Source organism: Sebastes umbrosus, chromosome 19 (assembly GCF_015220745.1).
Source record: "Sebastes umbrosus isolate fSebUmb1 chromosome 19, fSebUmb1.pri, whole genome shotgun sequence".
NCBI classification, from domain to species: domain Eukaryota; kingdom Metazoa; phylum Chordata; class Actinopteri; order Perciformes; family Sebastidae; genus Sebastes; species Sebastes umbrosus.
Window position 1 is genome coordinate 22,272,376 of NC_051287.1, and position 25,013 is coordinate 22,297,388.

The following is a 25,013-nucleotide window of genomic DNA, read 5'->3' on the forward strand; positions in this document are numbered from 1 at the left end:
AATCAACTATATTATTGCTTCATTTTAATGCACCGTTCCAGATGTAACCGATGTATTCATGTGACATGTTTATATTTCAACAATAATCCGTTTCTGTTCACATTTTATTGTTTTTCCTCTACATATTCTGTGTATATCATGGATGTATTATTCTGTGTTTATTCCTCTATGGAACTTTTATTTTTTTAATTGTTTGACCTTTGACCTTTTGGTGATGTCACTTCCTGTAGGTCAGTCGGCTTGACTGTAGCGTGCGCAGGTGAGGTACGACTAGTGCTCCCGTTATAGTGAGTGAAAACGTGTTAAAACGCTGAATAGAGGCGCAGAACTTACTCTGTACTGGTCACACATGTTGTGCTTTGTTGTCATGATATTTATTTCAGTGTACAGCTAGTTTACCTCTAGGTCTCTCATGTGGTCTGTGTTCTCCTTGCAGGTGTGCATGTAGTGACGCGGTGTCACGTGAAGATGCTGTTCTGATATGGTATGTGAGCTCTCCCTTTGTTATTTTGTCATGTAAATTTATTTTGTATTGCCAATTTCGACTTTTCATTTTATAGTGTATATTTTTTGTATGTTCATGTTGACATTTTTAATTCAATATTAATTCATAAAATATAAAATTGCAGCTGGTGGGTAGTGTATGTAGCTTTTAAAGGGACATTGAAAGTGTAACTACACGATCAGAATTAAAGCAGCAGTGGGTAGAAATGGAGCAAATATGATTTACAAAAGTTATTTTTATAAAACGGGTACTATATCCTGACAGTAGTGCATGAGACAGGTAATATGAAAAAAAAAATCAGGTCTCGGTGTCCTCTGGTGCTCCTAAAGGCATCTGTGAGATTTCACAGACCGGAGGAAAACAACCAATCAGAGCCGAGCTGGAGCCTCTGTGCATCTGTCAATCACTCGTAAACTCCGATCAAACGTCAAATTAGGCATCACTGATTAAATATTAATACATTTTTCTGTTACTGTAATGCCTATTTCTCGCCTCAAATATTTCAGAAACATCTTGTAGTGTACTGTTTAGCTGTAAAATAAGAAAGTATGTGATCCAGCCGCCATGTTGAGATCAGTTGAGGAGGTGCAGAAGTCTAGTTATCTCTCAGAACACTTGAATTACAATATGCTGAAAGGTTATTATGGAATTTTTGCCCAATGATGCCAAAAATATTTTGCCTACTGCAGGTTTAATTTTCCCATAAAAAAGAAATGTCTGATTAACGATCGCTGCATCCGCTGCAGCACAACCTCTCTGGTTTCCCATCATAATTTACACAGTATCCTGTCTTGTGTGTAGGCGTATTGATCTGTTGCAGCAGGAAGGTTTGGACCAGATTCAGACAGCTTTACTAGTGTGAACAAAATATAGGTAGAGTGCAACTTTCAACCGACAGCAATTTGTGTTTTGTCATGAGTGACGACTTTGCTGTCAGTGTAACTGTATAATTACACTGATGAAAGTTTGTGAACTGGCAGCCACGTTGAGATCAGTTGAGGAAATACCAGCTGGAGCAAACTTTCTCATTTTACAGCTAAACAGTATTCTCCGTAGGGCTCTCCGGAATACCATTTTTGGGGCGTTGAAGCTTCGGTGAGAAATATTTGAAGGTATTCGAAGCTTCGGGACAGTTCTGCTGCCGCACTACTGTACACACACTCACCACCTCTACTCACAACAAACAATGATATCCGTCTGAGGTAAAACAAATTATAATTAATGTTGAATATGATTTTGAATAATGCTGTGGGATTATTCCTTATTTCATTGGTTATTTGGGGATTTATACTTTATTAATAGGTTTTTGAAGAGCAACGGTCAGTTGTGTTGCATGTTAAGACAGGTGCTTTTATTTGTCACACTTTTAGATATGCGGCCTCAATGGATGACATCTGGGAAGAAGAGGAACGTCATACAGACCAATTGAGAGAACATCTTCTCTGCGCTGAAGCTCTGAGGTAGGATATTTTTTGTCATTACCAGCTGCCCTTGTGTTTAATGTTGTTGAATATTGAAAGCATGCAAAATATTTTAAATTCAGTGACCTCTTTAGCTTCATCATGAACTTCTTGAAAATTCATGAAATAATAGGATATATATGGTCTGTAATATACGTGGACATTCACGCATCATTCACTGTGATTTACACTTCCCGAGATTATTATTATCTCTGATGTCCTGAACTTCAGAATACCTGAAGCTGACATTACAACCCATTTAAAGGTATAATATGTTACTAAAGATGCACCAATCCACTTTTATTCAGATTTGATTCCGATACCTGAATTTGGATATCTGCCAATACTGATATAATTCCAATAACGGAGCTCTTTTTGCATAAAATGTGTATTGCAATTTTGCATTCAATTTAAATGTATTCCAAAGCAATTTATTTGAACTGTAGGTTAAAGGTCTTTTTGATAACATTTTTATGTAGACGAATAATTAAAACAAATAGATCCACAGAGGTTTTAGAAAGTTGCCGAATAAAAGTATCTATTTCCCTAAAAAAAAAAGATTATGATTGTGAACTAATCATTTAAAATGTTTTGAGGGGTCCAAAATTAATGTTCGTGTATCTCTGTGGAAGATATCTGACGTTTGGTTCCCACTTCTAACAAGGCCTGTGAGTAGGGCTGGGATGATACACCTATCTCCCGATTCGATACCTTCACCATACTTGGGTGCCGATTCAATGTGTATAGTGATTTTTATGTATTGCGATTCGATATCATGATTTATTGCGATTTTTGTTAACCTTTTTAACACTAGACCATGAGAAAAAGTTGAATCATCTAGGGACTTTTAATGTGAAAAATATCTAAATTAATACCGTAAAATGTTTGATTTTCAGCATGTATGTAGTCAGAGATGTCCTGAAGTCAAATATATCAGTCATTGTCAGACATTATTTATTAATTTTTTTTCCAGCAACCCAAAAATCAAAGAATAGACAGTTCCCTCACAAATTACTGGTATGTATTTTGTTTTTAATTTATAAGTGACATATAATGTTTTATACTTCTGGTTAATATAATCCAATCTGTTATTTCCATATATGTATTTTGTATATACAGTTCCCTTTGTTAACACCTTATTTCGAAAGCCGGACATAGTCACACATGTATACTTCCGCTAACTTCGCCAAGTCCGTCGCTAGCTCTCCCCGTTGGCTTTGTTCTCTTTAGACGTCCATGGTCAGCTCCATCGGGGCCGTTTGAATGCATTTAACATGTCAGTATATGGGTGCGCTACAGTTGTAGTGTCGGCCGATTTGACCATAGAGATGTGATTGACGATTATCACAATACGATAACGTTTCCTGTCCATGACAGAGTTAGCATGCAGCTTTAGCCGTGATGTCTAGCTCTGCTTTTCCTGGCAATGTGTGAAACCCAAAGTGTTTCCATACTTTACTGTACGTATAGTGTTTACCACTTTGGATTTAACATGTGAGAGTGCAGCTCATATCCACGTGGACCCGCTGTTTTTTACTTCCTTGTTGTGGCCAGCGGCGGTTTGTTTTGGTTGACGGATACAGAACAGATATGACGTCACATTACTCAGACTACAACAATAAAAGCGGTAACTTCCTTCTACCTCCTCATAGACTCGAAGCAAATAAATAGATTCTGGCATTAAAAAATTGATTTCAAAATCGTAATAAAAAAAATCGCGATACATAGGGAATTGATTTTTTTCCCAATCCATATTGTGAGTCAATAGTGCAACGACATTGATATCATGGTATTTCTGTTGCATCAGCAATCAAGTTGCCAGGTAGTGTGGAAAAAAAACGGATAAAAGGCTGAGTTAGACGGTAAGCGCCTGGCTTCACTGCGGTACCAATCCCAAGCGTTCATGAAAGTAGGCTGCCTCTACCATGCCTGGCCGCTAGTGTTGCACGATTATCCGGTATACCGATACTAGACAGGTATAGCAATAACCTGCCGTTAAAATGATAAGATACCAAATTGTATTAGTACCGGTAGCCTACTTTAAGACTGACAGTGTTTTCAGCGGGGCCATGTGTGTGCAGCGCTCTGCTTTAGAGGGCAGCATTGGGATCCCGCAGGAGCAGGCACTTATAACTTTGCTGCTGGTGGGAGCAAGCGGTCAAAACATAAACTGTAGTGATAACCAGAAGGGTGGAGTCAACTAATGAAGATTAAAGCAGGTCATGAACAGCTCACCGGCTGTATAGTCTCGCTCTGAGCTGGTGTCTGTATCAGCAGAATTCCCTTAAAAAAAAAACAAGGACAATAACAGTGCAGCTCTAATTACCGATCAAATGTGCGTGACTGCTTCTTAAATGTGCTTCGTTACAAAATAGTGTGTTGTGTGACCAGATGTTTTTATACACACAAATTCATTTTGATCAAGTAATAAAAGGCGAGGCCAGAGGTCTGTTTGTGTCGGACATTGAATAGAAGCAGTGGTGAGAGGTTTTTTATCTTTCTTCTGATGGATATACATGGGCTGGATGATTATGTACATACATGTCTATATACTGTATGTACAGCGTGTAGGATTTATATTGGCAGTGACAGATGATATGTACATATTACAAAAATGTGTGCATTAACGAGAATTATAACAGCAGCAGTGGATATTTTGGTGTTAGAGAATTATTTACAGTGTATGACTGATTTTAAGTGGTCATGGCCAGAGGGACATTCTCCACCATTATTACATATTTATATGGATTACACCCACACGTGGGACCCGAACGCTCTTTACTGACACCCAGAAGAGTCCCGAACACAGCAAAATGAGAGGAAAAGAGAAAATACAGATAGAGGCTCTCTGTAGATACAGATACCGTCACACACTTGTTGTGGGTCATAAGTGATGACTGAGAGGGATTATTTTTGTATGAGCTCATTTGTCTTGTCTTTTGTTGGTTCTCAGAGAAAAGCAGCTGAAGAACAACAGGGAGGCTCATCAGAAGCAGCTCTGAGACAAGTTTTAAGACAAGCAGAGGATGCTGGACGAACTCAGAGTAAGGAAACACCAGTAAAACAAAATATTGTCTTGATACTTTGATTATTGTTTCAGTAGGTATAGTGTGCCATAAAAATGGCATAATATAGTATGTCATGAAAAATAGCATAAAAAATATCATAGTATACTATAAAATAAAAAAATAACAGATGTCATCAATAATGTCATAGTATGTCATAAGAAACGCCATAATATAGTATATCAGAAAATATATTAATAGTATATAGTAGTATAATAGTATATAGTATATTCCACAAAAGTGTAAAATATCACAGTATAGTATACCATAAAAAATGTCATAGTATAGTATGCCATAACAAGACAATATAGTATGCCATAAAAATGAATAATGAATTATAGTATGTCATTAAAAATAATATAGTATATCATAAAAGATGTCATTGTATAGTATGACAAAAATGTTTAAAAAAGTCCTGAAAAATATAAAATTACAATAACTGTATTGTCATAAAAATGTCTTTAAAAATCACAAAGTATGCCATAAAAATGTAGTATAGTATGTCATAAAAATGTCATTGAAAATATCATAGTATAGTAAGCCATAAAAAAAACTCAAGCCAAATGTCGTTAAAATGTCATAGTATAGAATGTCATAAAAAAGTTATAAAAAATATCATAGTATAGTATGCCCTAAAAGTCATAAAAATGACATAGAAGCATATAAGCCATAAAAGAAATTTTTAATGAAAACTTATTATTAATGGTATAGTATGTCATGAAAAAGTAATTACTCATAAGTCATAGTATGATATGCCTTAAAATGTCATGGTATGTCATAAAATTCATAGTATTGTGTGCTGTAAAAAGTCATAGGCTTAAAAATATCATATAGTATGCCATTAGAACTTAAACGTTAAAACTTTAAAATGACATAGTATGGTATGCAAAAAAATTTCATTCAACAGTCAAAGTATACAATGCCATGAGTCATAAAAATATAGTATAGTTTGCCATAAAAATGTAAAAAATATCATAATATACTATCTATTAAAAAAATAATAATAGTATGTCATAATAGAAATGTCAAACTATGTCAAGAAAAAAGTCATAATAAATGCCATAGTGTCACAAAAATAATAATATAATATGTAATAAAAACTTTATATTATGTCATGAAAAAAGTAATAAAATATAATTGTATAGTATGCCCTAAAAATTAATAAAATAGTACGCCATAAAAATGTCATAGTATAGCATGCCATTAAAAATGTCATAGGGTAGTATGTCATGAAAAAATCATAAAAAAATCATAGTATATGTTGTAAAAGAATAAATAATATAGTTTGTCAAAAAATGTCAGTAGTATGCCATAAAAATGACTATAGTATGTAATAGTAATAGTATGATATGCCTTAAAAATATCATATGCCATGAAAACTTTTTAAATATAATATATCATAGTATAGTATGCTATAGAAAATGTTAGTATATTATTCCATACAATTTTCACAAAAATATCAGTGTAGTGTGCCATAAAAATGTTGTGAAAACTTGCATAATATATTATGTCATAAAAAAATAGTATGCAATAAAACTTGATATCAGTGTGCTAAAAATGTCATATAGTATGGATTTTTGTTTCACAAATGTCATAAAAAAGTCATAGGCATAAAAATATGGTATAATATGCCATAAGAACTTAAACTTTAAAATGTCATAGTATAGTATGCATAGAATATGTCATAACAATATAATATAGTATGTCATAAAAATGTAAAAAACAAATGTCAGGTGAGGCCTAGTCTCAAGGCGGTTTTGTTTTGTGATGATTAATTGCCTGTTAATTTGTATTAATGGCAATAAAGTTTAAAAAAATATAATATAGTATGGCATAGTATGTAATAATGTCATTATATACTATGTCAAGGCAAAAATCATTAAAAATATCATAGTATGTCACAAAAAATAATGTAATATGTAATAAAAACTTCATATTAGGAAAAAAATATATAATAAAAAAATGTTATAGTATAGATTGCTATACAAATTTATATAGTATGTCAAAACATTACATAGTATAGTATGCCAAAAAAATAATACAGTATGTAATAAAAACTTCATGTCATGAAAAAAATGTCTATATAGTTTAATAGTATGCCATAAAATATCATAGTATGCCATGAAAAAAGTAATAATATATGTATATCATAGTGTGCCATAAAAATGTAATAAAATAGTATGTCAAAAAAATGTGTATGTTAAATATGTATGCTAAAAAGTCAGGCACAAAAATATAGTATTTGATAAAAATTCATAGTATAGTGCAGTAGTCCATAACAAATATCATGTCATAAAAATGTCATGTAGTATACCATGAAAAAGTAAGTCATGGTATAGTATGCAGTGCGGCCCTCAGTCATATCCTGGCTCCCTAAATTGGCAAGCAGAACATTTATGTGAATGTGATGCAAAATGTTATGTCATCCTCCTCTTCTTTTCTCCCCAGATGCGTAAGGAGATCTTTCACATCCATGTCATGTTCTTGGATTGAGTCACTGACCTTCTAACCTCTCAGCCATTGGTTCCCATCACCCACTGTTAAGGTAAACAGAGGATGAACTATCTCTCATTCACAATGTAAGACTTTAGTTGACTTTAGCTGTTGCTGGCTAAAACAAGACTACTTTACTGTAATGAGAGCCAAAACTCACTACAGCTGCTAGATTGGTCCAAAAATAATCCCAAGTGAACTGAATCAAAATTGTGAATTTATCCAGCAGTCTCTACAAAGCTCAAATTGAATCTTTAATTTATAGTTTGAAGCTCTCTGAGACTTGTAGTTGACTTAAAGCAAAATTGTCTGATCGTTTTGTGCTGAGGATTTAATTCAGAGTTTCATGTTCATCTAAGAGCGCTTTCACAAGCCATAGTCTGTATCAGAGTGAAATTGATACTTTTGGTTTGATTTCTATTTTATCTGGTTTGGTTTCACAGTGCACAAATGAAAGTGGACCAAATAAAAACATGTATTTGCTGAGGGGCGTGTAAGAATGAGAGAATTTATCTTTTTTGTCTCAAGAGCTGTCACTTCTATGCAGGGAATCGCAGACTAACATCTCAAATGCCCGCACAGGCAGGCTGCGTTTTGATTTGCTTGGAAACCGTGACAACGAGACAACCGATTGCAAGCGGTCTCAGACTGGTAGTTTTGGTCCTCACCAGAGTAGGATTAAAAATGATCTAAATGTTGGCTCGTGAAAGCGCCCTGACAGACAGTGATGTTCTATAAGCCTTTAAGTCTATAAGCATATCTTGTTCAACTGAAGTCTGAAATATTTTTCTTTGTAGAGTTCCTATGATTTCAAGCTGTAACAGCCCCCGTCATCCAGTGGTGAGTTAATAAAGTTATAAAAATCAATTGAATAGAAACAAGACAGAGAGATTGTTTTTATTATATATTAAAGGGCCAAGGTGCAGTCAGAACAGATGAATTTTTTATTGAAAATGCAGCAGACATGACCCTGGCCTCTCTGGCCCTGTTCAGACCTGGTATTAACATGCATCCACAGTGATCGGATCACAAGTGGACAGCTTTAAGTACAGGTGTGAACACACTCAAGACGCATTGAGATCGGATCTTTCAAACCACATTCAGAGGTGATCTGGGCCACATATGGCCACATTCTTTTAGCAGTGTGTACGTGAATGTCACCTGGGCCACATTAAGGACCGCCTACTCTGATGTCACGTTGGATCCACGGGATCACTGCGCTCCTCAGGTGAATAAACAGGCAGACACGGGCGCTTGTCAGCATGGAAATGGCCTCTGTGCTCTACTGTATCCTGTTGGTACAACTGTATTTTATTAAAATATAACTTGTTTATAGGCTACATATCTACAGACTATCAGACTAGGGACGCGAAGTGCATTATTATCATACTGTCGGAGATGTGTCGGTGTTTTTGTTCCGCTGCTTTGCACGGAGCTGAAGCTCGACCGTCCATACGCCTGTTCTCCCCCATCCCCGGCTCTCTGGAGCTACTGTATGTACCCCGCTGTTGTCTGGCAAAAGCAGCGGTGCCAGCCGGTACAATAACCTTTTATTTGGATGTTAATACAATGTACCAGAATTCACAAATATGTAGGATATTAATACGGACATTCATGTAATATTACGTCACAGTGTGGAAATGAGATCGGATCACAAGTGGCCACTCGAGACGCATGTGGAGACGCATTCTAATGCCAGGTGTGAACAGACGTACTTAAAGCTGTCCACTTGTGATCCGATCACTGAGGACGCATGATAATACCAGGTCTGAACAGGGCCACTGAGTACATACACGAAGTGAGGGAAGAAACTCGGGTTTTGGCCAGAAACTCTGCACTTGTCTGAGGAGAAAAAAGAGAAGGGCCACATAAGAATTTGCATCACATTCAAATACATCTGTACCAACTACTCCTACTACCAACATAATAAACTATGACTTTTTATTTTTTCAACATACTACTATGACTTATTTTTTTTTCCACATACTATATATACACTGACTTTTTTTTGTATTTTTTTTCCATACTATATATACTATGACTTTTTAATTTTTTTAAACATATGATTTTTTTCATGATATGACTTTCATATTTTTTAAACATATTATACTATGACTTTTCGGACAATGTTTTTTTATTTTTCCCAACATACTATACTGTGACTTTCTTTATTTTTTTGCACATACTATAATATGATTTTGTTTTTCCACATACTATGACTTTTTTTATTAATTCAACATACTCTGACTTACTTCCACATACTATATTAAGATTCTTGATTTTTTTTATACTATGAGTTTTATTTTTTTCAACATTATACTATGACTTTCTTTTATTTTTTCAACATGCTATATACTATGACCTTTTATAGCATACTATACCATGACTCTTTATTTTCTCTATGTTTTTTTTCAACATACTATACCATGACTTTTTTTATGATCTACTTCAGTGTAATATTTTTTAAGGCATGCTATACTATAACTCTTTTATCTGTCTTTACAGGTCTCCCGAAAAAAACAAAAACGATTAGACAGCTGCAGCTGATTCAGAACGCTGCTGCTCGAGTCCTCACTAACACCAAGAAAGTGGACAACATCACTCTAGTTCTGAGGCCTTTATACTGGCTTCCTGTCTATCAAAGAATTTATTTCAAAATATTACTGTTGGTTTATAAAGCACTAAATAGTTTAGGGCCAAAATACCTGTCTGTTCCTGTACTACATTATGTACCATCCACAAATCTCAAGTCGTCTGCGATAGGACTGCTTTCTGTCCCTGGAGTCAAACTAAACATGGAGACTAAGCATTTAGATTTTATGCTACATATATCTGGAACAAACTTACTTCATTTAAATCAAGGCTAAAGACTTTTCTGTTTTCTGCTTTATTAAATAACTTCTTACAATGCACTATAAAATTTATTCTTGTATTTTATGCCTGTTTGATTCTATTTCAGCATGTTTTTATTTTCTATTTTCTTGGATATTCAATGACTGTTAATAAAATTGTATTTAAATGTCCTTTTGTGTGTTTCTTTTGCACTTTGTCTCGATGTTTTATGTAAAGCGATATGATATACTATGACATTTTTTTCAACATATTAAACTGTTTTTTTCCCCTTCTTATTGAACATACTATACTATGACTATTTTTCGACATACTATACTATGAATTTTTTATCGACATTTTATACTATTACTTTTTTATTTTTTCAACAGACTATAATTTTTTTTTTCGACATACTATGACTTTTTTTCGACATGCTATACTATAACTTCAAATTATTTCAACATACTATAATATGACTTTTCTTTGACATACTTTACTATGACCACTTTATTATTTTTTCCACATATATACACGATAACTTTTTTAATTTTTTCGACAGACTATACTATGATTTTTCTACAACATACTTTACTATGACTACTTTATTATTTTTGCGACATACTATACGACTTTTTTTTAGACATACTGACTTTTTTTGACACACTTTACTATATTTGTATTTTTTCGACATATACTATGACTTTTTTTTACTTACTATACTGACTTTTTTATTTTTTCGACATACTATACAATGACTATTTTTCGACATATTATACTATTTTTTATTTTTTTCGACATACTATACTATGACTTTTATTTTTTTTCCACATACCATACTATGATTTTTTTATGGATTTTTTTGACATACTATACCATGTGTTACTACTACAGCTACTACAACAACAATTACTACTACTACTACTACTCCTACAACTACGACAACAACAATAATTTCAACTATTACTACAACTACTAGTTGATTTTATAGTTACCAAATGTTTGTTCCACGCGCTCCATTTCTCATCTCTTCTAGGCCCTTCAAGTCCCTTTGTCCATTCAGTAGTCTGGACAGGAAACAGAGACATTTACACCAACATGTTTCATGAAAAATAGATCAAAACCATGTACAACAAAAACAAAGGTAGGTATATTGGGTAGTACATTGATAATCTGATCATGTAATCACAATGTGCCTTGTGTTATGATGACAAGGGGTTCAAATGTACTTACATTTAAGGCCCTTTAAGTCATAAAATGACTCAAAATGATTAAATGGACACCTTCACTGTCAGTCTGTCCATTAATTTGGTAAAAAGGTAACAAATAATAAAATAAAATACAACTCAAAAATAATAAAACATGCATGTTCAGGTAGTCAAGTTGTTTCATCACATATGTAATTCCCCTGGTTCAATTTTACACCATCTACTATCAATAAAAAAAAAGGGTAAAATGCAGGATAAATATCTTTGAAAAACAAATAATCTAAATAAATCTGAAACAATAATCAAATTATCAAGAGAATATTTTGCATTACTGGTGTTTCCTTACTCTGCGAGTTCATCCAGCATCGATCTCGTCTCGGAGGCGGCTGAGCAGCTTCTGATGAAAAAACACTTTACCGACACACAATCATTCAAATATAAAAGTCATATCAATAGGGTAGGGTTTTTCAGGTCCACCTCTCCTCACCTTGATGTCCTCGTCTCCATCCAGTCTGCTGCTCCTCACCCAACAACTCGTATCTTTTCTCTGAGAACCAACAAAGAAGACAAATGAGCTCCTTAAATGGGCTGTAAATTCAGCTTCAGGTATTCTGAAGTTCTGGACATCAGAGACAATGATATTCTCGGGAAGTGTAAATCACACTGAATGATGTCTCAATGTCCATGTCTACAAACCATATCCTATAATTTCATGAATTTTCCCCACATAAACTCTGAAAACTCGAAAAGATGGTGACGGGAGGTTAACGTCACGCTGCCGTAAGGTGGTATCGGTGCCGTTGTATCTGAGCCGTTTTGCAAGTACGAGTACGAGTACATGAGCACAGTATCGGACCAGATACCGGTATCGGTATTGGTGCATCCCTAGCCCCGACAACATATTTTCTCAATCAGCTTCTTATCGTGAGTGGTGTTGTCCTACATGAACACATAACCTTCTGCAGTGAAGTTTTCAATGTACCATCTTGCAACGCACTAACTAACGAATGTACTAGAAACCTGGGTTTCATGGACATAGGTAGAAAGATAGATGTTCAAAACGGTAATGTTTCTTGTTTTTTTCCTTTGGTGAAATACAAACATTTGTCATTACTTTCGTGTTCTTTCAATACAGCATTTTTAATGATTATATCCTAAAATCATAATCAACAATATTCCATTAATTTCTACATAGGTTGGCTAGATTAAAAAAAAAATTCTTACCAAATTGTGATCAGTTATTACAGTACTCTTGTACAACAGGTGCCTCTGTGATGATTTTCAAGATGTTTTACCACAGCATTTTCAACAATTAGTAGGGCTGACAAAGTTAAAGCAATAACACTTTAATGCAGATTTGTTTTAACACCATTAATTTCTTTACCGGGTTTTAAAGCTAGAGTGAAGATACTGGCATCATATGAAACTGCAAAATGTAAGGAATCCATTGGTACCAACCCTGTCATACCAGCTTGTCGTGAAGAATGTTAAATAACGCTCCAAAACTTGCGAGGAGTTTTGGCGAGGAAAAACGGGCATGGCCATTTTCAAAGGCGTCCCTTGACCTGAAAATGGTTTCTATGGGTACCCACGAGTCTCCCCTTTACAGACATGCCCACTTTATGATAATCACATGCAGTTTGGGGCAAGTCATAGTCAAGTCAGCACACTGACACACTGACAGCTGTTGTTGCCTGTTGGGCTGCAGTTTGCCATGTTATGATTTGAGCATATTTTTATGCTAAATACAGTACCTGTGAGGGTTTCTGGATAACATTTGTCATTGGTTAGTGTTGTTAATTGATTTCAAATAATAAATATATACATACATTTGCATAAAGCAAGAATATTTGCCCGATCCCATGTTGATAAGAGAATTATATCTGTTTCCGGCTACCCATATGTTCCGCTTCATCTCCACATTCAGTCTATCACCCACCTGCCCGCCAGGCTCACCCCCCAACTTGTTGATATTTTATATAGCCTACAATATGTTATCAGTCAGTGTTTGCCAATTTGTCCCAGTGCTTTACGTATGATTATCTGAGTCTGTACCCGTTACTCCCGCTTGCCTGCCCTGTTTTTTTCTTGGATGCTCTGATCCTGTACTTTTAGCTCGCTTTGGGATAACCTGGTTTTGATCTGTCTATTTGGCTTAGTAAAGACTTGTTAATTCTATTCCTGCCTTTGCCTTGTGTGTTGCTCTTGTGCCTTTACTATAAACGCAACATGTACAACAGGTCCCCAGCTACTCCTGTCATGACTTTCTTGTTGAATTACTGCCGATTTATTTCAAATATTTAGATGGTAAATTGATATCAAATGCACATTCAATTCTCACTCACTCACTCTCACTCATCTTCAACCGCTTTTCCGGGGTCGGGTCGCGGGGGCAACAGCTCCAGCAGGGGACCCCAAACTTCCCTTTCCCGGGCCACATTAACCAGCTCTGACTGGGGGATCCGAGGCGTTCCCAGGCCAGTGCGGAGATATAATCTCTCCACCTAGTCCTGGGTCTTCCCCATGGTCTCCTCCCAGCTGGTCGTTCCTGGAACACCTCCCAAGGGAGGCGCCCAGGGGGCATCCTTACTAGATGCCCGAACCACCTCAGCTGGCTCCTTTCAACACAAAGGAGTAGCGGCTCTACTCCGAATCCCTCACGGATGACTGAGCTTCTCACCCTATCTCTAAGGGAGACGCCAGCCACCCTCCTGAGAAAACCCATTTCGGCCACTTGTACCCGCGATCTAGTTCTTTCTGTCATGATCCAGCCCTCATGACCATAGGTGAGAGTAGGAACAAAGAATGACCGGTAGATCGAGAGCTTTGCCTTCAGGCTCAGCTCTCTTTTCGTCACAACGGCGCGGTAAAGCGAATGCAATACCGCCACCACTGCTCCGATTCTCCGGCCGATCTCACGTTCCATAGTCCCCTCACTCGCGAACAAGACCCCGAGGTACTTGAACTCGTTCACTTGGGGTAAGGACTCATTCCCTACCTGGAGTAGGCAATCGATTTCCTGCTGAGAACCATGGCCTCTTCCAGCTCTGCCTCTACAATAGAGGGCATATTAGTCGGATTCAGGAGTTCCTCAAAGTGCTCCTTCCACCGCACGATTACCTCCTCAGTTGAGGTCAACAGTGTCCCATCCTTACTGTACACAGCTTGGATGGTTTCCCGTTTCCCCCTCCTGAGGTGCTGGACAGTTTTCAAGAAGCACCTTGTTGCCGACCGAAAGTCCTTCTCCATGACTACTCCAAACTCCTCCCACACATGCAGCCTCAGATCAGACGATACGATCACAAAATCGATCATCGACCTTCGGCCTAGGGTGCTCTGGTACCACGTACACTTATGAGCATCCTTATGTTCGAACATGGTGTTCGTTATTCATACATTCAATTCTATAAATTTCAATATTATGAGAAATCAAGATTCAAGAAATAAAAATGTTGAATCTTGAGTTTTCTCATAATATTGTTATGATTTTAGGATATAATCATTCAAAAATACTGTATTGAAGAGCAAGAAAATAATGACAAATGTATTTCAACAAAGAAAAAACTTAAGAAACTTTCCCATTTTAACCCTCTGAGATCCACCATAGACCCCTTGAAAAAACTGCATGTTTGTTGTCCAAAACGGCATGTGATTATCATAAAGAAGGCATGTCCGTGAAGTGGAGACTCGTGGGAACCAATAGAACCCATTTTAATTCACATATCTTGAGGTCAGAGGTCAAGGAAAATGGCCATGCCAGTTTTTCTTCACCAAAATTTAGAACTAAATTTGGAGCGTTATTTAACCTCCTTCCCGACAAGCTAGCATGACATGGTACCAATGGATTCCTTAGGTTTAGTTTCTTATGATTACTGTATCCTTCACTCTAGCTCTAAAACTGAACCTGCTACAGCCTCTGAAAGACAGTCGGTCGGTCTCAGGGGGTTACACAACCTTTGAGGCCATCCGAGTTTTCAGAGTTTATGTGGTGCACCTGAACGCACCATTAAGTCACCAACGGTGCCAAAACAAAAAAAAAAGCGATGTGTTGAGATCATGAGATAGCGCGACTGAGCGTGGCTCTCTGAAATGTAGATGGCGTGACCGCAGTGCAATACTGTGACAGAGTTTTCAAAGACACACCAAAACATCTTTTTATCTCTCTGTGTGGGATTCCTAGGGAGATCTGCATCCATTCCTCTACCACATTCTCCTTCCCACATCCGTGTCAGTCTGCATATGACATGCCAGGTGACGGCCAATCAGAGAGAAAGTCATCAGAAGTTTAAGTTGCATTCACTTCAAGTTGAACTATGATGTTAATTAACAGTTTTAATACAAGCTTGTATGAAAGTCTGTTTTTAAGAAACACTAAAATAATAGATTTTTGCAAGAGAATTTTAAAAAATAACAGATATGCTGACAATAGTTGTAGCCTATGAATTGCCTCAAGACTAAAGACACACACACCATTTGTTTCCAACTGTTCCTGCCAGATGCAGTGGTGGAATAGTTCAATAAGCCATTAATCTATATATAATCAGTCACAATGTTGTCCCTTGAGTGGTAGAACATCTTATTGGAGAGGAGTGGATGTGATTTTGATCCGATTTAGTTTTTAGTCATTGGCACAAACTCAGACTTCTCCAATATGTGCAATTTATGCACAGCGTGGGTAACTTAACTTATCATTTATGTCTACCAACATGGCATGTTGTGTGTAATATGGTCCAGAATTATTCCAGTAATAATAATAGTAATCACAATGCTATAATGAAATATGGGTTACAGACCAAAGGGGGTTTAATTAGCCACAGTAGAAACTATTAATATACATCCACATATCTTTAAATCACTGAGTAAACTGATATGCCATTACTAGTATACTTCCACCCCCTAAAAGGAGATAATTCTGTTTACAAAAGAAACATTACACTATTTAAGCAGTTGGTAAAGTGAGGCAATGACAGAAATAGGACCATCATGTGCTGTAAAATAAAACTGTGCCATAAATAATAAAACGGATGCTGAACATGTTACATGTACACAGTGATTGATTACCTTAAACAGTAAGAAGAGTATAACAAAAGCGATATAAAACGCCATGTTCCTTCTCACAATAATCTTTATTTTTTTACCTTGCATAATTTGGGTGAATTTGAGCGCTGGGTCGTTATTTTATTCGCCCCAAACAGCCTAAGACATTAGCATAAGTTAGCTGTAAGCCAGCAAGCAACGGATGCAGCAACAGTGTGTTTGTGTTTGTTTGTGTGGCCGTTCAGCTTCTAACTGACCTCATATTTCGCAAGAAACTCTTGTTCTTTCTGTTGTTTTCCTCCAGCTTCTCTCCTTTTACATCTCGTCCCTCTGACATCTTGTGAAGCAGGTTCATAAAGGACAGGTGGGAGCGGCTGTTCCTGCTGAGTTACAGACACAATAAATGATTTCCAAAAAATTTTAAAAAACTTTCATGAATGTGTTGAGGGGCAGTGGAGAACTGACTGCTCATTTTTAAATAACTAAAATTTTTTTAAATTAAAGCAATTCAACAATGCCATTTTCTATAGCTAGCTAGCTAGCTTGAAGCCGTTTACAGTGATAAATATTCCAACATGATCTTACTATGAATATTGTTGTTATACTATGATCTCAAAAGCCTGTGGTCGAAATGGGACCCAAACATTGGATATTTTCCACAGAGATAAACAAAACATTAATTTTGGGCCCGTCAACATTTTTAAAATGATTAATTCTAAATCATACAATTCTTTTTTTTGCCAAAGCAACACTTTTGACCGTCACCTTTCTAAAATCTCTATGGGTGTATTATTCAAAAAATATATAAACTGGGGAAAAAAAGTTCGGAAACTTGTGTTTGGTGGATTATTTCTCTGTTGTTACAATGCTAATTGGCATTGTATTTTACATCGTTGGAAAGCCTGTTTATTTACCTTCGCAATGATGTCCAACTTGTAAGGATCATGCATTTGTGGGATGAGCAGCACAGCTGATTATGTGGGGAGCGCCCAAGAAAAATGTACCAAAATGCTCTGCCAATGGTAAACAGTGTATTCTCATAAGACTACCAGGAAGCCTGCAATGACTGCCCTTCACCGTCAGGCCCGTTTGCGCTGGTGTCGACAACACAGACAATGGAACCTGAACATGTGGGGGAATGTCATGTTCAGTGATGAGTCCAGGTTCTGTCTGCCAAAGTTGGACCACAGGGTCAAAGTATGGAGACGACGCAGAGAACGCTATGCTGATTGTTGCACCGATGGAGTAACAGCTTTTGGTGGGGGCAGTGTTATGGTGTAGGGGGGGCATCTCCCTCACTGGCAAAACAAGGCTTGTCATCATTGAAGGCCATCTCAATACAGTGAGATATCGGGATGAGATTCTGCAGCCAGTGGCGATCCCATATCTCCACAATCTGGGACCTAACTTCATCCTCCAAGATGACAATGCTCGCCCCCACAGAGCCAGGGTTATCACAGACTACCTCCACAATGTGGGAGTAGAGAGAATGGAACGGCCTGCCAAGAGTCCAGACAAGGTTGAGGAATGGAACGCCATCCCACAGCAACATGTGACCAGGTTGGTGACCAGCATGAGGAGGAGGTGCCAGGCTGTTGTGGCTGCCTATGGGTCTTCCACCGCTACTGAGGCTCCTGACGGTGTATTAAATGAATAAAGTGTAAAATTGCCAGTATGTCTTGTTTGTTCCTTGTTACTGATAGAGAGTTAAATCATCCAATCCACCAAACAACTCAAAACAAGAGTCAATATCAACAGGAGAATACACTGTTTACCATTGGCAGAGCATTTCGGCAAATTTTTCTTGGGCGCTACCCACATAATCAGCTGTGCTGCTCATCCCACAAATGCATGATCCTTACAAGTTGGACATCATTGTGAAGGTAAATAACAGGCTTTCCAACCATATAAAATACAATGCCAATTAGCATTGTAACAACAGAGAAATAATCCACCAAACACAAGTTTCCGAACTTTTTTTCCCCAGTATATTTTATAATACTTAGAAATGTTATCAGTATGCACATGCACATTGTGTCTGAAGACATCACTCACATTCTTTTTTTGAAAAGATGTCTGTTTGGGGAGTATGGACATTGCTAAAACTGTCTAGCTGTTTGAATCGCTTTGAATGACAGCTCAAGAGTAGAGGGGAGGAGGGGTAGGAAGGGGACTTGGAGCTTGAGCGGGCGCTGTTTCCACGTGGTGCTTGCAGTTTCTCCTGTTTTATTTTATTTTTTAATATTACAGTTTTCGGACTGTAAAAAGTAGAGGGGTTCCATACTGCCTACTAAAAAAGTGGACAGGACCTGTCCTCTGCCCCCCCCCCCTGTAAATTACACCCTTGCATTTGTGCCATTTCTTTTCCAAAGCAGACCGCTGTTGGAGAGCATCTGTGCCCCGTTTCTGATCATCACAAAAACAAGAAAGACAAGCTGATGCCAAAACTGTGAGGGAAAAAACTCCCCTTTTTATACTCTTGCCAGTAAATAGTGGCCGGTTAATAGTGATACACCCATGAGCATGTAACAATGAATATCTGCTTTCTTCCTAATCAGTCCGGCACAGGCTATGATCCCCAGCAGACCCTATTGTCTGCTTCCACAACCAAACTGCACCACATACTTTGCCGTTCTCATTACAGGAGGTCATAGAAAGTGTCCTCAGTTGGGGCTCGTCTACCTCAGGGCCTTTTCTCAGCTGCAGCAGACTGGAACTTACATAGCACTGCAGCTTCTTGGCTTCATACACCGCAACTTTTATGACTTTTATAACAACCATAAACAAACAACTTCCAGTATCTTCGCCCATCTTGTGTTCTGGTAATTCAGCTGGTGCGTTTGTGTATACATGCATATTTCCGTGCATCCATATATAGCCATTTTCATTAACTAGTGCTCACTGGAAATTAGATCTTATAATCCTCGCTGCCGGCTAGTCTCTTAAAACTAAAAAGGAGGAACAAGTGGTGGTAAAGGCGGGTATTTGTATCATTTCACATGTATTATGACCTCTCTTTCAACGATGTTCTCTAAGTTACAGTGATAAATGATTGAATAATGCACATGTGTACACACACACACAGACACAAGCACAAAATAACACACTTTCCCATCAGCATCTCTGGAATCCCTCAGCACCTGGGAAAAACTCTCTGCTGTCCAAAAAAGTTAATGCACAACAGGCCACTTTCTCTCTCTCACTCGCTTTCCCTTGCACCCTCTCCTTCTCCATTTGGCCTTGTAAAACCTTTGCAAATCAAATCCGCTTTCCATCAGGGTTTTGTAATGCTGTTTACGTTAGAAGAACACGGGTTCTGAGGGCTTTCAGAGCTTATCTTTCAACTAGACAAAGTCTAGCACTAACCCTAACCACTGCGGTGTACTGGTGGTGAGCAGATTGTGTCAGGATTGTGTCCCTGCTCTTTAAAAGGAGGTTTACTGGTCTCCAAACTGTTCTTGAGAAATGAGTGACCTCACCTGTAATATTACAGTGTCAAATTACTCTGACAGTTCACTGCTTAGGCTTTTGTCCAACTGGAACTTGTTGTCGGCTTCCTCTCATCCTTCATCCAGTTGCCTGGATGTTCTGATGTTCTTCCTAGAAAACAGGGGGACATAATTAAACATACGGTGGCTTGAAAATTAACTTTGCACAGATATAAATGTTTATCTGCTAAAGACACACAGCGGACATTCAATATTCACAATGTTGCTGTGAGAATAGCCGCTACCTAAGGCCATGACCCTCTGTTTGGCAAAAGATGCACAAATATAAAAACTTGTACAAGCACAGGTACACAGTCTGTTGCTGGCAGGCATGGATTGTGAACCTATAACGGATACTTAAGCAGCTGAATTCCTTTAGGGGTTCACAAACACACTTTAAGCAGCAACAGATTTGCACACCTACTGGTTTTACACAGCTACAGTAACATGCATGCAATGCTCGCAATGTCGTCTCAACTTCTATCTTCCCTCTCCTTTTCTGCCCTTAGATGCCGACCGGCCGGCGCTCCTAACCAGCCCCGACCCCTACAAATCACTCATTTTTATACAATTACCTCCCGCTCCCTTCCTGCGCATGGCTGGGTGCAAGTGTCGCCCGTCTGCCTGCCATTGTGTGCTAATTTTAGGCCCATTATTTGCTGTAACAAATGTGCAATGGGCAGAGTCACTTTCACATTAATAGTTTGCACCCAGAGGGGAAGTCTTCCCCCTCATCATGGATCAAAGGTCTCCTCTATTGTATCTAACTTCCTGTTTCCCTTTTTAGCCACTGTGTGTTGTTTTTTCTCACTCTCTCAACCTGGACCGAACTACACAGGCAGGTCAGGGCTTCAAATTGGACACTGCTGTGAGTGACAAGCATGAGGAGGTGCCCTTTGACCCTCTCGGTGATTGCGGCAGAGCAGACAGGTGATTTGTGGAACTAGGAGTGAGATGAGAGGAGATGCTTAAAGTAAAAGCTCACGCTCTTGATATCATGTGTCCACAGATGGGAGGTGAAATCTGGATTCCATTGTTGTACTGTCAGCAGAGGTGTCCGAATTTGATAAAATACCTCATCACCTTTCCCCGGTTCAACTCCCACAGATGGTAAATGATAGAGGCTGAGCAGCTGAGGTTACCGTGACCTTGGTCTTCCAAAAATAAGCTTTTTCAGAGTACAATGAGCAGTTGTGTGCTCTTGACAGTGCTCTGATAATCTTAACCCATCATGATATAATGCCAACTGCAAAAGGTTTCTGCCTTATCTATATCACCTCCAGTGAGTTACTACTTCGGATGACTAATGTAACTATGTGTCACAGGAAGCTGTACAGTGTAGCAGGCTGGGAAGACCCTCGTGTCACAAAGCTAAACAAATCACATCTCACCATTGTACTGTGAACAACTGACCCAACACATGTCTCCTATGAATCACATGGACACATTTGTAGGGGAGATAAAAGGCAATAAATAATCAGGCAGGAAAAGGTCACCATTAGTGCCAGAGTCTAGAAACACACTTAGGACGCTTTCACAAGCCAACATTTAGTCCTCTTTAATCAAATTCTGGTGCGGTTCAACATCTGGTGCAGTTCATTTAGGCAGTTGTGAACGCAGTAATCGTACTATGGTGGGGACCAAAACAACTGGACCAAGACCGCTTACGCAAAGTAATTTTGGACCGTTTCCAAGTGAACCAAAATGCAGGCTGCCTGTGTGGGGATGACATGAGTGAGGACTGACCTGGACTTCTGCAGAAGTCCAATGTTGGCTTGACATCTGGGCTGGAGAGAACATAAAGAATATACAAAGTAAAGTCCGCAAAAACAGTGACATTTATAAAGTCATGAACTGGAGGAGAAGGGATTCGTGCGCAGTCGATCTGTGTCGAGTCAAAGTGAAAAAACTTCGACAGCAAAGTCCGCGATTCCCTGCATAGAAGTGGCAACTCTCGAGATGAAAAAGATAAATTCACTCCTTGGTACACACCTCTCAGCAACTTATATCATTTATTTGTTCCACTTTGATTTGTGTACTTTGAAACCAAACCAGACTAAATAGAAAACAAACCAAAAGTATCAATTTAACTCTGATTCAGACTAGCCAAACAGATTATTGCTTGTGAAAGCACCCTTAGATGTAAAAGATAATTCCAGTTTATTCATGTTTACAGAACAGGGCAAGAAACACAAGCAGTCAGACAATCATATATGTCTAAACAAACTTTTAGCCCAAATTTATCAAGTTAACAAGTCATAGTTTTAATGTTTAGTGTTGTGTCATCATCCATCTGCAATAAATATGTTTTACAGTGTATCCTGTCTCATACTATAATGAGATAACTTCCTCATGATCTGTTTACAGCATGCTCTTCATGCTCCTCCATTTTTTGTCTGATGAGTGAGTATTTACAGATAAGGACACTTCAGGCTTGGCTAATGGATGATATCAAGAGGGCCTCACTCCTCTGTGGATCCATCAATACCAGTTTACTCTAGTTTCACCAGGCTTTATCCTCTAAAAGAAGCCCTCTAATAAATGGAAACTGTGGATGAACACACAAACATGTGTCACACACACACACACAGCCATCTGTATCCATATAAGTTCACAGATGTGATCTGCAGAACACACAACAAAGCAGTCATGCTTTCTGATTTTGTCATAAACAAATAAAAACCGGACTGAGGAGTTCCAACATGGCTCAGTGAGGAGACATTTCTCCGAGCAGAGAGATCCTGTAATTAGGGCCACACAGAAGGTGAAAGGATTGCTGATTGCTGAGGGGATGACCTCTTGGGTGATGGGGGATGGAGGGATATAGTGGCTGCGGCCAGTTCTGCGGCTATGGGAGTGTGTCATCCTCCGCCGTGTGACGTGTCCATGTTAATGTCCCCCGTGGGACAGCAAAGGGACGGAACCCTGCAGACTTACAGAATGAGCGGTTTGCTCATGATACTTTAGGTCAAATATTCTCCTCCCAGCAGTCGAGACAGATGACGTCACAGAAACTGTTAAGAGAGACACAGCTAACTCTCGGCTAGTAGAAATTTAAAATATATTAAAGACTAAAGAAATATTCATTCATATTATTAGTGTTGTATACATACAGTATAAAAAAGAATATAACAGTTTGCATTTCTCCTTCCTTACTGCTTCACCAGTAGCATCTGATGCAAATAAACAGAACTAAACTAAAAGGACTAAGAGTAGTAAACTAATCGGTTTGTCGTCATAATTTTCATTTTATCATTTTACTTAAAATATGATTTGCTACTTGAGTGCAATTTGTTGCTTGTCATTTGTTAATCCCATGGTTTTAAATGATTTTAAGCTTTTCCTGTGCCTGCTCCAGTAACTATGAAGGTAGCAAAGGTGTACGAGTAACTAGCTAAGGTATAAATTGGAATGCAATATGTGTAGCTCTCTTCACGACAACACAGACACAGGTCGGTTCTTTGAAACAGCATTTACTCTATTGCTTTGGTACGTATCGTTTCTCTGATTCTTCCACGCGTGAAAGTGGCAGTAGGCAGTATATTTTTGGCATTATTGGGCAAAAATTCCATAATAGCCTTTCAGCATATTGTAATTCAAGTGTTCTGAGAGAAAACTAGACTTCTACACCTCCTCACTGTTTTTTTCTAACTACATGGACGCGAATGGGCAGAGAAAATTGTGAATGTTGAGGAGCTTTGAGAATGTCGGTTTGCCGCAAGGAGAAACTATAGACTGGATGCAGTCTATGGGAGAAACCTGCATGGAGTATAGAACATCCAAACGTTTCCTCGTCATGATTCTGTGAATTAATAAGGAGAAAAAGAGAGAACCAAATGAGGAGGTGGTATGTACGGCAGAACACTGGTTCTGAGGGCTTTCAGAGCTCGTCTTTCAACCAGACAAAGTCTCTGTGGCTGCTTGGTTCTTGTTATCCCCTGCTGTGTACTGGTGGTGAGCATGTTGTGTGCTCTATAAAAAGAGGTTTACAGGTCTCTAACTGTTCTTGAGAAATGGGTGACCTCACCTGCAATATTACGGTGCCAAGTTCCTCTGACAGTTCACTGCTTAGGCTATGTCCAACTGGAAATTGTTGTCAGCTTCCTCTCATCCTTCGTCCAGTTGCCTGCCATTTTCCTAGAAAACAGAAGAAAGCAGAATATAAAACAGTTTGTATTTCTCCTTCCTTGCTGCTTCATCAACGAATGAACAAAACTAAACTGAAAGGGCCAAGAGTAGCAAACTAATCTGTTTGTCGTCATCATTTTCATTTCCATTTTGTTATCATTTTATTAAAAATATTAGTTGCTAATTGAGTGCAATTTGTTGCTTGCGTTTATCATAAATTCTATGTTTTTAAATGATTTTAGCCTTTTCCTGTGCCTGCTCCAGTAACTACAAAGGTGTACGAGTAACTGGCTAAGATATATGTTAGAAGGGAATATGTAGTTCGCTTCAGGACAACACAGACGCAGCTCATTCACTTTGCAGGCACCTCTGGTGCGCACCAAGCATGTATAGTACTGCGGCGGATTCCGTGTAGCATGTGATTTGTTTTTGATTTGGACCGACAGTTTTCAAATCCTTTGATAGGCGGTCTTTGATTTATTTGATAGGCGTGATTCAATAGTTCCATATAAGTTTGGCCCAACACCACTCCATGGCTGAAAAAAACATATGGAAGAGTTAGATGATGAGAAGGAGCTCCTGTGAAGAATAAGGAAAAAAAAGCAGTGCCCGAAGTGGGCCGGTACTCACCGGTAAGCAGTACCAGCACTTCTTCATTTTACTCTTTGGTATACGATGACTTTTTCTTGCACACCAGCACTTCTCACAAGCTGCCGGTACTCTTTTCTGCCCTCTCCATATCGGGTTCTCTGGGAGATTCATAATGTCGATTAATAACGGCGCAGCGCCAGCGTTTTTTG

At 38.2% G+C, this 25,013-nt stretch overlaps 1 long non-coding RNA gene across 2 annotated transcripts in view; it reads left to right on the forward strand.

The window, feature by feature from the left end:
• Positions 1-1,867: 1,867 nt before the first annotated feature.
• The window catches only part of LOC119477724, a 31,230-nt gene continuing 8,084 nt past the window's right edge, over positions 1,868-25,013 (forward strand). The window contains exons 1-5 of one of the 2 annotated variants that reach the window (XR_005204295.1): positions 1,868-1,965; positions 4,919-5,009; positions 7,479-7,575; positions 8,321-8,363; positions 16,902-17,025. This is a non-coding gene — a long non-coding RNA (uncharacterized LOC119477724). Of the gene's footprint in view, positions 1,966-4,918; positions 5,010-7,478; positions 7,576-8,320; positions 8,364-16,901; positions 17,026-25,013 lie in introns of those variants that run through there. The other variant, XR_005204296.1, reaches the window with a different exon arrangement.